General features: G+C 39.9%; 1 pseudogene; it reads right to left on the bottom strand.

Annotated features, from left to right (window-relative positions):
* LOC127442009 (NACHT, LRR and PYD domains-containing protein 12-like) overlaps positions 1 to 13,369 on the bottom strand; it is a 45,792-nt pseudogene that overhangs the window by 18,720 nt on the left and 13,703 nt on the right.

The raw sequence follows: 13,369 nt of genomic DNA, 5'->3' as shown, positions 1-13,369 counted from the left end.
GTAATTGCAACATCTTGCAACACTGGCAAAAAAAACCCATTGAATAATATCTGTTTATTATGGGCGGAGTCATTTTCAGCATCTACCTAGATTCTAACATTGTATGTCCTGTTGAGGCTTTGACTATTTTGACATTAATAGCCTCATTTTACAGGGGGTAATAACTGGGCAGGGTCATTTTAACCTACCTGCCTGAATTCTTCCTCCCTCATTCTTCTGGCTGGATGCTCAAGTAGTCATAAAAATAGGTTTGGTGGATTGATTAATGCAAAACTGTATGTCCCATAAAGCATTTGTTTGTACTGATATAGTCTTATTATTCAGGGGGTAATAACTGGGCGGAGTCATTTTTGGTTATCCCATCATTGTGCCCTACCTGTACTGCATTCACAATTGCATACGGTCTCCGTGTTTATATCCGTGTCTCCCACTGAATGCTACAATTTGGAATAGCCTTCTGTTGACCACCCCCTCTACTTCGGGCCCCCCTCAAGCCGGGGCCCGGGACAACAGGTCCAGTTGTACCCCCTTAAAGGTGGCCCTGGACACAAGCAATACTGTATGTCCCATAACACATTTGATTTTATTGACAGTCTTAATATTCAGGAGGGTAAAAACTGGGCAGGGTCATTTTTACACACCTGCCTGGATTCTACCTCCCTCATTCTTCTGGCTGGTTGCGCAGATAGTCATAAAAATAGGTTTGGTGGATTAATAAATGCAACACTGTATGTACCATAAAGCACTTCATTATACTGTAATAGACAGTCTTATTGTTTAGGGGGGTAAAAACTGGACAAGGTCATATTTTCCCACCTGCCTGGATTCTACCTGGATTCTCAGATAAAAAAATAGGTTTTGTGGATTAATAAATGCAACACTGTATATCCCATAAGTATTTGATTCTTTTGACATAGACAGTCTTATTAGGAGCAGGCAGGTGGGAATATATAACCTCACCCACTTTTTACCCCCTTGAATAATAAGACTTTCTATGTCAAAAAAGTAAAATGCTTTATGGTACATTTTTTACAAAAACCTATTTTTTATGACTATCTGAGCATCCAGGCAGAAGAATGAGTGAGCTAGAATACAGATAGATGCTAAAAATGACTCTGATAATAAACTGATATTATTCTGGGATATGACAATGTTTTTTTCCACCAATGTTTCAAGATAGGCAATTACAGCACATTTCCTGTGAGTGCTGCATGTATCATTTAGAACTAACAGGTTTATGAAATAAAATACTACAAAAAAATTAATAAAAATTAATCATGCATGTTAAACACACAAATTTGTGAACTTGTACAATATTGTTTCATTGCATGAGTTAGTAGCATGTAATAATGACAAGGAAAATATTTTTTAAATATATAATTATTTTGTGAGCAGCTGACACTGTAGTGTAAAATTCTACTCATAATGATTTTACTTTCAAGCAGACTAAGAAAATTACCTCAAATGACCCATTAACATGTTAATTGACATGAGTTGTGTGCCATCTAAACATGGTGCCATCTAAAGGTAAAACAATGTGATTTGAACAGGGTGAAGCCTTTGAACGAATTTTCCGAGTTTTTACTGCCATATAGAGGAAACACAGCATTATTGTGCGCGTGCATGAGAAGAGGGGTAGGCTCCAGCCAGGCAGTCGGAATGAGGCATAAAGCTGATACCGTGAAGGATGTGTATCGTAGTGATGATGTATTTATCATGCGAGGGGAAAGTTTATGTGCAGAATAGAGATTCAACAGTTTCACGGTGTACCACGGTCATCATCAGGGGCGGATTATGACTAGTGAGGGCCCTGGGCCAATTTTCTTTTAGGACCCCCCTGGCCAATTATCTTTTAAAGTTGAGATCCACACAATCCATTTTCATTGATTTAAGTATTTTTTATACTCTTTCTGTTACAGTCAGATTAATTCTAATCACACATAGGGCAGATGTGGTAAAAAAAAAAAAAAAACATGTTTGCTGAGCAGGCGTTGTTCCTAAACAGACAGTATACAATTTTAGTGCTTGTTTACATAATGTAAACTCAATGTAAATACTGCAAATTATGAATTCAAAAACAAGCATGTAACAAAATGTGTGATAAATGTGTAAACGCGGCTGTGGCAGCGGGGGCGTGGTCAAGCATCTCTCCGGAGAGAGAAAAAGCGGTAAGGGCGCTTACACCTGAGCTAAATTATGTATAACACCTGTCTCTAATTTCAGTGAGCACGGGGAGAGCGGCATAAATAGAGACACACCGCAAATAGGAGACAGAGAGAGCCTGGGCACGACAGACCCGAGCAAGAAGCAAAGAGTTTTTTATTACAAATGATGAGAGTTTATTTTTGTGAAGCGGTGTGTGATTGTTGATTAACTTTGTGCATAACGCAAAGACTGGGAGACTGTAATTTGTGCTGCAGAGAGAGAGAAAATAAACCCTTACCTGAACCAGGAAAACTGCTTCTCGCCTCCTCTTTACAGCGGCATATATTTAAAGGGACAATAATACATTGAGTACCTGCAAAACGATACCATATGCAATTTCATGACATATTATTCTTAGAATGAAGAATTTGTACATTTTTACAAAGCTAAAATGTGATTTAAAATGATCTCCAATCATGTATCTGTAGAGTGTTGCAATGCAGTGTACTTACTGAAATTATGTAATCTGTAAATGCAACAGCGCCAACTAATTTAAAAATACCAGTCATAACTATAATCTAATTATATTGTTGTGTGTGTGTATATATATATATATATATATATATATATATATATATAAAAAAAAAAAAAAAAAAAAAAAAAAAAAACACACTACAAATCAAATTCTTTCAAATATACACACTGCTTTATTGCTTATGTTTAAAGGCTGTTTGATGGAACTGTATATTACTAACTTTCACTTTTGTAGGCTACATCCAACAAACTCTGCAAAGAGTTCAGGCATTTCTGGCTCGCGCTGCTATATCTGTTCTTATTCATCTGAATTATGGAGTGCGCTCTATTCAGAAGTGATCATCCCTATACCCTGTTCCCTTCAAAGACTTCACCCTCCACTGTGAGAGCTTTGGAGGGCTGAAAGGTGCGGGGCTAAAAAAATAGTGTTCATTTGATTTGATAGGAAATTCTGTTTGGAACGACCCTACAGCTTGGCTATCATTATTATTACTCCCAACCAAGTGCCCTGCGAAGGCATCATTTTTGCTTTCAAAGTGGCCACAAAACTACATTACATTGGCAGGATGTTCAAATGAACTGAGTTTGTCTGGGAATCCTCATGCTTTTTTTCTGACTAACTTCAGAAAAATCTGTCTAACTTCAAGCGATTAAAACCATTTTAAACTTTCAGACAAGGTTTTGTCAAACCAAGATTATAGTTTGTCTCGACAAACTTTACTTATCTGGCTTAATCAATGCTTTTTCAATCACTTTTGTGTGAAAATAAAATATCAGTATTTTATTTTCCCCAACCACCTACACTACAGTTCAAAAGTTTAGGATCACTTACTCATTCTTTATTTTTTTCTTCATTTTATTTTTCACATTTTAGAATAATAGTAAAAAGTCATCACAACTATGGAATAATAGAAATGGAAATATGGGAATTATGTTGTGACTAAAAAAATCAAAATAAATTAAAACTATGTTATATTTTAGCATCTTCAAAGTGGCCTAGATTTTGCAGAAATGTACTCTTGGCATTTTCTAAACCAACTTCTTGAGGCATCACCCTGGGATGCTTTTTAAACAGTATTGAAGGAGTTCCCATCTATATGCTGGGCACTTATTGGCTGCTTTTCTTAATTATTTGGTCCAAGTCATCCATTTCAAAAAAAAATTTTTTTTTAATCAAATTTTAGTTTTGTAATTAAATAAATGAATATGTTGGCACAATTATATTTTTGTCTACAAAACTAATTTCAAACATTTAAGCATATGCCTTCAGATCAAAAGGTTTTTAAGATCATGAGAAACTTTTCAGGCAAGTGACCCCAAACTTTTGAACGGTAGTGTAATCAAGGTATTTGTTTGTAATGTAGGAAGTAGCGATCTATGTACAGGAGTCTGCAGTTGCGTGTAAGTGTGTGTTTATTTAATTGTTTCACTGTTTTTAGAGTATTATTCATTGCTAGACTTGTGCTGTTTGTTTTAAACTTGTGTCGCTTAAACGTGTGTGCACTGCATTGTTTTTGACTTGTCCTAGGGTATTCACTGCTAGGTTTAGAGTCGTTTGTTTATTGTGTATAAAACTAGCATTATTTTTAGTGTGTCTCTAAACAGTGCTTCACTTGTTTAAGAGTATTCTTTTATTGTTAAAGTTTAGCATTTTTTGTTTGCGGTGTACTGGATTCACATTTGTTTCCATGTTTGTAACCTCGCGTGACCCTTAGTTTCAGTTACCCACATGACTAGCTTTGTTGTGCCAAGCAGCATTAAGGCATGTCCAGCTTTTTTCACTTAACGACCTGTTAGCAGCATGTATATATTTGACGTGAATGCTGGCACGGAAGCGGCAGAGGAAGTGGCAGCCCTCGTGTAAAGCCCTCCTTGTGTAAAGACCAGCGAGTCTACCTGTGCGAGTCCGCCGAGCAAGGACACAAGGCGCCACTCACTGTAGCACTTAATTACCTTTTTTATTTATTTATATTTTCCTTCTACATTCCCATATGTCTACTCCACGCATAACATGTGCCCTCAAGCACATCCCCGTTATCTGTTACAGACAGTTTACACGCTATAAACGCAAGACACAATGCAACCCACACAACCTATGGCCACTTTGCACATCAGCGCCTGCTCCGCTCAAATTTTCAGTGGGACTCTGGAACTGCCAGTCAGCTGTGAACAAAGCTGTCTTCATTCCAGCCTTTGCCACACAATCCACCCTCAGTATCCTCGTACTGACAGAAACACGAATATGTCCAGAGGATACAGCAACACCCTCTGCTCTCTCCAACAACTTCTCCTTGCTATTACTACAAAGCAACCCACAAAAATCCATGTTGTTGTCATCATCTAATCGCCCTCCAGGTCAGCTGGCAAACTTTCTTGAGGAGCTGGATGTCCTGCTGTCCTCCTTCCCTGAAGATGGTAGGCCACTTGTGGTTCTTGGAGATTTCAAAAATTTTCAGTTTTCAATCAGATCTCTGCCTATCTCTCGCAGAACAAGCTGCTTGAAGACAATCAGCCAGGCTTCAAAAGTGGACACTCCACCGAGACTGCCCTGCTGTCTGTCACAGAGTCGCTGAGACAGGCGAGAGCTGGACCCAGATCATCTGTCCTGATACTACTGGATCTTTCTGCAGCCTATGACACAGTCAACTATCAGATCCTACTCTCCACCCTCTCTACTGTGGGCATCACTGTAACTGTGCTTGACTGGTTTAATTCCTATCTCTCAGGTAGGTCCTTCAAGGTAACCAGGAGAGGTGAGGTGTCCAAGTCACATCAGCAACTTACTGGGGTACCTCAGGGCTCAGTGCTTGGGCCACTTCTCTTCTCTATATACACACACAACGTCACTTGGACCCATCATCCAGGCACATGGTTTCTCTTACCACTGCTATGCGCGTACACACACACACACACACACACACACACACAGCGGCCACAGGTGTCTCTCGAACTGGCATCTCCGGCTCCCTCTCTCTCTCTCTCTCTCTCTCTCTCTCTCCCTCCTGCTGATTAGTTGACTAAGCACCGGCCATGCACCCTCACGGCCTGCCACGCCCTCCTCCTCGTCACAGGTGTGAATTGGCATTTCTATGGTAACGCTAATTCATGCAGTTCACGAGCTGATTAGTGCCACCTGCAGCTTGTTACCCTGTCTATTTATATCCTCTTGTTTCTCATGTCGAGTGCCAGATTGTTCGTTTGTGTAGCATCTCAGTCTCCCCAGTCAATCGGTCTTGTCCTGTTTGCTCTTTGTTTGTTTTCTGCCAGTTTGTTCCAGTTTGCTGTTACCAGTTGGACAATTACTCTGTGGACTTACAGTTGGATTTACTTACCATGGATAACTTACTCTGTCATCACATTCATCTGCTCTCCGCCTGGGTGTCCCAAGTTGATCTTCACCATCATCATCCTCACTTCTGCCACATTGCCTCCAGTCACCTGCAACCTGTGCAGGATATCTTCACTGTTTTCATTCCCCTGTACTTTTAATAAATTGTTATTTGTTTCTCTGCATCCCTGGGTCCTCCATTAATTCCATGACAGAACAATCTGGCCAAATATGAACACAGCAGAGGACTCATCTCTCCACACAGCCATCGACCAGCAGGGGGCGCTCCTTGGTCATCAGCAGGACCAGCTCAACACCGCTAATCATGCCACTGAAGAGATTGCAGGGAGGATAGCCGAACTAACATCTATGCTTAAACATCTACAGATCTCTCCCAGAGGTACCCGAGGTCTACCACGATTTAAGGGTTGTGTTCAGCAAGTCCCAAGCCTTTTCTCTACCTCCGCACCATCCATACAACTGTGCATTTGATCTGCTGTCTGGCACTTCTCCCCCTCGAGGTCATCTCTATTCGCTCTCTGCTCTGGAGAGGGAGGCCATGGAGAATTACATCAGCGATTCTCTGGCAGCAGGTATAATTCGTCCCTCTTCTTCTACGGCCGGGGCAGGGTTCTTCTTCGTTGGTAAGAAGGATGGCTCCTTAAACCCTGAATAGATTATCGGGGGCTGAACGACATTACAGTGAAGAATCGTTATTCTTTACCGTTGATGTCGTCGGCCTTCAAACTCCTGCAGGGGGCCACCGTCCTCACGAAGTTGGACTTATGCAACACTTACCACTTGGTCCGGATAAGAGAGGGGGGACAAATGGACTCATCAATGCTGTTCTTTGGGACATGGTCAATCAGTTAGTTTTTGTTTACCTTGATGACATTTTTTTCCCGTAATCTCAATGACCATGTCCAGCATGTCAGGCGAGTGCTTCAGCGTCTGCTGGAGAATTGTTTGTTTTCGTCAAGGCAAGAAGTGCGAGTTTCACACACAGTCTGTTTCATTCCTGGGGTTCATCTTCTCGCCTGATGGAATCCGAATGGACCCGCCAAGGTTAAAGCTGTTGTTGATTGGCACACTCGGCAGTCCAGCAGTTTCTGGGGTTTGCCAGTTTCTACCGGTGGTTCATTTGGAACTTCAGTTAAGTCGCTGCACCTCTGACGAGTTTAACCTCCACCAAAACGCATTTTGTATGGTCTCCGCAGGCTCAAAAGCTGCTTTGTTTCAGCTCCCATTCTGATTAATCCTGATCCGTTAGTAGACATATAGTAAATTGCACACAACAGGTTTTTCAGCAAAGTTTTGATCATGTTGATGGTGTAGAGGCTTTAGAAAGTCATGCATCAAAGATGATACGAGTGCTGTTAAAGAGTGGCTCAATGTTTTAAATTAGAAACAGGGAAGCAAAAGGGACCTATAAGACGGCTGGGGCCTTGAAGGGGCCTTGTTTAGGCTTTGGGGCCCACATTTTTAAGTGTATATAAACATTTGTTTTTTTTTTTGGAAAAAGGCCCCTGGGCACTGGCCTTATTGCCCCAGTCCATAATTCACCTATGACTCAGGATTTATTTTTAAATATACAAGTAAACAAATTAACGTTTCCATTGTAATTATTAGTTAAATAAAAAAATAAAAAACTGCTACATTTACAGCTTCACCAACCTCACCTTATAAAATACATTCAGAGCGCAGCACACCGAATGTTGGAACTTTATTTCTCCCTCATATATGGTGCGGTTGAAGTCTGCAATGTAGGAATACTTTGGGTATTAAAAAATAATAATGATGTTTACACAGTTTGTAAATTGTGACCAAAAAAAGTGCCATCTCATGCAGGGAACACTCCAAACATGAAGTATGTGGCTTTGTTGTGTATTCATTGTCAAGTGTCAAAATGACTGCTAAATATACATGACAAAGTTAATAAATTACTTTTATTGACAATATTTTAGTTTATCTTCTATTTATTTTAATTAGATCAGATACAGTTGTTGGAGGGGTGTTTTACACTGTAATATGGTCATGTTACAATGTGCCTCGCACCTGTTACAACATGCCCCGTAGGCGGGGCAAGTAACATTTCAATTTTCTTTTTTCCAGGCAGATGGGGGAAGAAAGTACACACTGTATTCATAAAACAAGACCACATTTGTACCAGACATGTGTAAAAATAATGTGAAAAAAGAAAAATACTTTGAACCCCAGATGTATTTACACAAACGTAAGAAAACCAAAAAGTGTAAGTTGTTCCCCACTCTCCCCTACAACCTCCATGAACATCATTCCAGAGTTTGCGAAGATTAAAATCTCTAGTGAAAATACGGTAGGTAGGCTAAAGACCAGATACAGTAGCTTTTTCCAGTTTTGACACGACTCAATAGCTTTTTAGGTGACTAGCTCGCCACAGCGCTTGCAACCTTATGACAGGCCAACTGTTTGTTCATACATTTATTTTCTTAACCCTATAAAAGGTCAAGAACATAACGATACAGAAAATAAATGTATTGCTGTTTTCCAAGACATTAGGTTCCCAAAGATACATTTCTGTTTTTCTCCAAAAATAGTCTTTATTTTGAAATTAGAAGTGCTTGTAGAAATCATGATCAAAAAGATTAAATTTGACTCGATACTTCTCAATGCTTAATCGCAGCGCAACAGTTAGCATGCAGTGAGAATAATATTTAATATTTTTAAATATAAAAAATAAAATAAAATTCATATTCTATTTCATATTAATAATATTGCACCTTAATACCGTGATTTTTTTTTTTTTTTTTTGACAGTTAGTCTATCACATTCACTTTCAGTCTTTATTGTCCTTGGGAGGCATTTCAGCTGGCAAACGGCAGCCAATAACAAACAATTAACATTGAACAAAACAAAAATGATCTTATAAGCCATTTATAAAAGTAGGCCTAGCTGCCAGAATTAAATCAATAAAACTGTCAAATCTCACAGTGACCAGGGAGATACTCACTGTCCGCGCATACGATTAAATTAACCATCAGTTTAGTTTTACCATACGCAATTTGTTTACAAGATAATGAAAGAGCGGGCACCTGAGATAAAAGACGCGGTCATCAGTAAACTCAAGACGCTGACGTAACATCATGATGTCACTTTGGTCTTTACGATTGTCCCAGTATGTGTGTGAATACAAGCACAGATTACAAGCAATTGGTACAGTTCCTTCAAGACCACCATGTCCTTAGTCAAATTGGACAACATGACAACAATGTCATACATAAATAGACAAAGGGGCACGCAGTCACAGCAGCTTCACAGCCTGGCACAAATGTTGATTGTGTGGAGCGGTGCACGCTTTCTCTCATTAAGGGTAATGCACATTCCAGGAGTGATAAATACAGGGGCAGATATCCTGTCCAGGGAAATCCTCTTTACGGTGAGTGGAGACTTCACCCTCGAGGTGTGGAGTTAGCTGTGGGAGAGATACAGGCAAGCCGCAGTAGTTCTCTTTGCATCGCATGAAAACACTTATTGCCCTCTGTTCTTCTCTCTGGCGAGAGACAGTGCTCCTATGGGTGTAGATGCTCTAGTGCATCCTTGGCCAAACGCGCTACTTTACGCTTTTCCCCCCACTGAGTTTAATCATTCTACGCATTTAATCAAATGCATTTCCAGATCCTTTCAACAAAGTCTTTTTTATAACTTTTTAAGTCATCCTGGTCCGTTGGCCATGACATGCGCTCCAATCCCCGGCGTCGCATCTAACACGCACCGGACCCTCCCTGCTCCATTCCTGGACCTGCGAAGACACCAGTAGGAAGAGACTGGTCTCCAGAGAAGAGGCGCGCTCAGTGTTTAAAGGCAACGGTGATGAGGCTCTTCATTGGGTTCAGGTGAGCACCATCACGTGCCGCCGAAAGGGAAAAAAAGTCACCGCAGGCGACGGTGATCCACGGGAGGGGCGTGTAGTTCCATCACAAATGGTATAATAAATTCTGCATCTTTAACTCAGATTACACAAAAAAATGCATTGTTACCATTTTGTATAGCTAATGCACATGCATGTTCTCACGTTGATTGACAAAATTATGTGAAAGGTATTCCGTGCTTAGCGGCAGTGTGCGTACATTCATATAAAACAATTGTTTAGAATATTAGAATGCGCCGTGTCATCTGCCAGATGCGTCCTGTGCAGACAAACCGCCAGCTAGCTTATAGATAGTCAGACTCACTGTTGCATTGGTAGAGAGTCAGATAAACCATCAGTTAGATAGAAAGAGAGAGGGAGAAAGAAAACAATGTAAAGCAGATTAAAGGCCTTTTGTGGGTTTGTTTACATTTGAATTGACAGTTGGAGTTTGAATTAACAAGCATTACACTGGTCATTTCGAACATTCCGTCAATAAAAGTATATGGTATTTTTCCAATTCTGATCATCCACAGTGCCGAAACCATAAGTCTGATCAGTTAGATAAAACATAGCACACTTTCCCGGTCTGAAGCTACACTGTAGCTTTAAAAGCTCTGAAAGGAGTTAAAGGTGCTGTAAAAAAAAAATTCATGTAAATGTATCCAAAAACATTTTACTCCCTGAAAGATATTAATGAAATAAGTGTCATGAGATATCTCACCTGTCTCTTTGACAACTTAAGACTCTGTAAACAGCAAACAAATATGTGTCCGCGGGCCACAGTCTCTGATGCTCTCTGCCTGTCAATCATTTTGCAGATTCTCATAGTATAGTAATTGCAGCGAATTATTGAGGTTTAATGCCATTTTTATGACATGTTGCTCATGGCAGTTGTCAGTTGAGGGTGCTATTTTGATGCGGTTGTTTTTGGCAACCGTTTCTGCTTGGCATCTGTCTCAAAAAAAAGCTAATTTGGTATCTTTGGAGTGCAGGGATTTTTTAAAGAGGGAGCATAGCTAATCCAATGGCTCAGCTTGTGGAAATTCTAGAATGGCTAAAATCGCTTACAGCACCATTGCTGTAATCAGGGATTCAGAAAAAACCCTAAAACAAGTTTGTAGAATAACAGAATATTGCCGTTGTCTAGCCAACATAACTAAATTTGAAATCTTTCCTTCACATGATTGTGCCTGTGGCCAGGCTTGTGCGTTTATGATCAAAAACCTATTTATGAGAGAAACAAGAATTGTCTTAGTGTTTCCCAAACTGGGGTACGTGAACAAATTTCTGATATTTACCTTTCTTTTAATTCCATCCCTGTCTAAAAGAACATTTAAATTAAGTTCATGTATTTCTCACTGGCAAAAAAAAAAATAAAAAAAAAATGCATCTACTCATGCGCTGTGCAAAACGCATCTTTCTTCTTTCGTCAGACCAGCACACTGCTAGGTGACGAAAGTGATAGCAAGTAAAATTTATACTTCGCTGATTTACCAGACTTGCACTTATCAGTCGTCCACGATTTTAGTTTTGTTTTGTTTTTTCGTTCATATCGAAAAAAACATTATGGACATTTTTCGTTTTCAAAGTCCGTAAGCTTTGATGACAGGTGTCAAATGTTACTCTCAGCAGTGCTCCAAAATAATTTTCCACATTCACACAGTAATATTCACTCGCATTTGCTCGCACCCTAGAGCCCTGTTTTTCATTGTAGCATTATGTTTTTGTTTTTGTTTTCAGCAAATGAGCTCAACCTTGTTGATAGTTTCAAATGTTACATAAAAAAGCACCTTGAGCTGACCGCAGATACGGTCCCACAATGCTCGAAGACGGCCGGCAATGCCGTACCTGCAATGATGCACAATTCCTCACACAGTACTGGCAATTATTCTTGCGTACTGGCAGCTCTTATAAAGTGCTGGTACTGTGTCCTGCTCCCGCGACACAATGAGGGGAAAGTTCACAAGTTATGCAGTTATATCATATCTTTCACACCATCTCATTAATCAATAGTCCATTTATTCAATGTGTATATGATAAATATAAAATGTACAAAACATATACAAATATAACATGTTTCATACAAAGGAGGGAGCTGTTTTACAAAGATAATTGTGTTAAATATTCAAAAATACCTTGTGTGAATATTTTTGCGTTAGCGAGGGGGTAGCCCTATGTGAAAGGGTGTTAAATATTTGGATGGTTTGGGAACCACTGGTCCAACACACAGTATACTTGTTGAGAAAAAAATATTTGGATCTCTTCTCATCAACCGTTTCAAAATTCAGTTAAAAATGGTTTTACTTACTGTAATTTCTCCAGTTTACATTGTGAATCCTCAACCAGAGCAGAGAGTAGCTTCACTCCAGAGTATCCTGGCTTATTAGAGTTCAGATTCAGTTCTCTCAGGTGTGAGGGGTTTGATTTCAGAGCTGAAGCCAGAGCAGCACAGGATTCCTCTCCAATACTGCAGTCAGACACACTGTTGAGAGAGAAAATAGCAATTACAGTGATAACTACAAAAGTTGTAATATCAGTACCTCATCTCTTCAAAAGAAAGACAATCCGTAGAGAATAGGCCTATTTGAAAAAGCAATTGTTAAAGTCTTTTTACGCAATACTGAATCTGAAAGTGTGTATATTAGGGAAAGGGACCTGTGGCAGTGAGCCGCTGGCTAGTCCAGTTATGGGTTAGGGTTATTCAGACACATTACTTTTCTCTCTCTCTCTCTCTCTCTCTCTCTCACCTTTTCTACCCAATTTGGAATGCCCAATTCCCAATGTGCTCTAAGTCCTTGTGGTGGCATAGTGACTCGCCTCAATAGGGGTGGTGGAGAACGAATCTCAGTTTGCCTCTGCATCCAAGACCGTCAACCCACGCATCTTATGGCTTGTTACTGTCATGCCCTCATCAGTCTCCCCATCTCCAGCCATCATCAGCTCCAATTCACTCGCACTCTAATCAGCCACACCTGTTCCCAATCGCCTCATCAAGGACTCTATATAAACTCACCACATTCACCCAGTCTGGATGAGTCTCCTCTCAGATCACGGTCCCTTGTCGCACTACTAACATCCCTTATGTGTTTGGTAACGGAAAACACTACTTTCGTGAGAGCGGCATCTGTGCTACTAGGTGTCAGTATAGTCAAAGATCACTGCCATATCAGCTAGCACAACAATATCACAAAAAAAAAAAAAAAAAAAAAATACTGAGTGTACCTGTAAATCCCACAAAAGAGATCCCTTCCGAAAAGATTAGTATTTCTGGCCACCAGTTAATGGTGTGTTGTGTGTGCTTGTCCCCGCAGAACAAAAATGAGGGTTTCTATGGAAGTATATTCATGACTAAAATCTTTGAAGCGTAAAAGCATATTTAAGACGACATACGTGAGTAATGTGGCCATGGAATTTAACATTTAAATAAATAGGCCTAATAAATAATTAAAAATTGGTTCACAAAGGAGATTAGA

Source organism: Myxocyprinus asiaticus, chromosome 6 (assembly GCF_019703515.2).
Source record: "Myxocyprinus asiaticus isolate MX2 ecotype Aquarium Trade chromosome 6, UBuf_Myxa_2, whole genome shotgun sequence".
NCBI lineage: Eukaryota > Metazoa > Chordata > Actinopteri > Cypriniformes > Catostomidae > Myxocyprinus > Myxocyprinus asiaticus.
Note: the sequence above shows the minus strand (reverse complement) of the source record. Positions and strands in the feature narration are given on the sequence as shown.